Genomic DNA, 740 nt, shown 5'->3' on the forward strand with positions numbered 1-740 from the left:
AATATTGACAGCCTTGGAAACCCTCTGGGGGCAGTTCCACTCTGCCCTATAGGGGTGCTGTCCATGGCAGTGGGCATAGAAGCAGCAGTGGCACAGACCAACCCACCTCCAGTGCTTGCATATAACTGACCAGGTAGACAGGTAGATCAGGTAGTCTGGCTCTAGTCAGAAGAGGAGGTAGACAGTTCTGTCCTTCAGGGAACTTGTACTAATTTCCAAAGCTGACTTTTCAAACTCCAGGTACTGGCACCCATCCCTTATTAATTAAGTATGCATTGGCACTGCTCTGAGAAATAGGCCTTCTTTCTTGGCAAGGATAACAATAGCTATTCCACACAAGAACCTGTTTCTGAAACCATCCATTGTGGAAAGCTGCTGGAATTTGTCCAAAGAGAGCATTTCAAAAGCTTTTGGGATTCCTTGATAAAGCTCCACCAAGTATATTGGACACACATTCTTCAGGAGACATAGTTCAGACTATAGCCAAGGCCTCACACTTAGAAGGAATCCTAGTGGTGCAGTGGTTAAGCACTCACTCAAACCCACCAGCTGGAGAAAGATGAGGCAGTCAGCTTCCATAGAGATTACAGCCTTGGAAATGCTCTGGGGCAGTTGTACTCTGTCCTCTAGGGGCACTATGAGTCAGAATCGACTCCACGGCAGTGGGTGTGGTTTGGGCTTTGCTTCTGTAAAGACTGACAGTCTTAGAAACCCTGTGGGGCAGTTCCACTCTGTCCTCT

This window comes from Orycteropus afer, unplaced genomic scaffold (assembly GCF_000298275.1).
Source record: "Orycteropus afer afer isolate SDZICR_OR568_19922 unplaced genomic scaffold, OryAfe1.0 scaffold00092, whole genome shotgun sequence".
Classification (NCBI taxonomy): Eukaryota; Metazoa; Chordata; class Mammalia; order Tubulidentata; family Orycteropodidae; genus Orycteropus; species Orycteropus afer.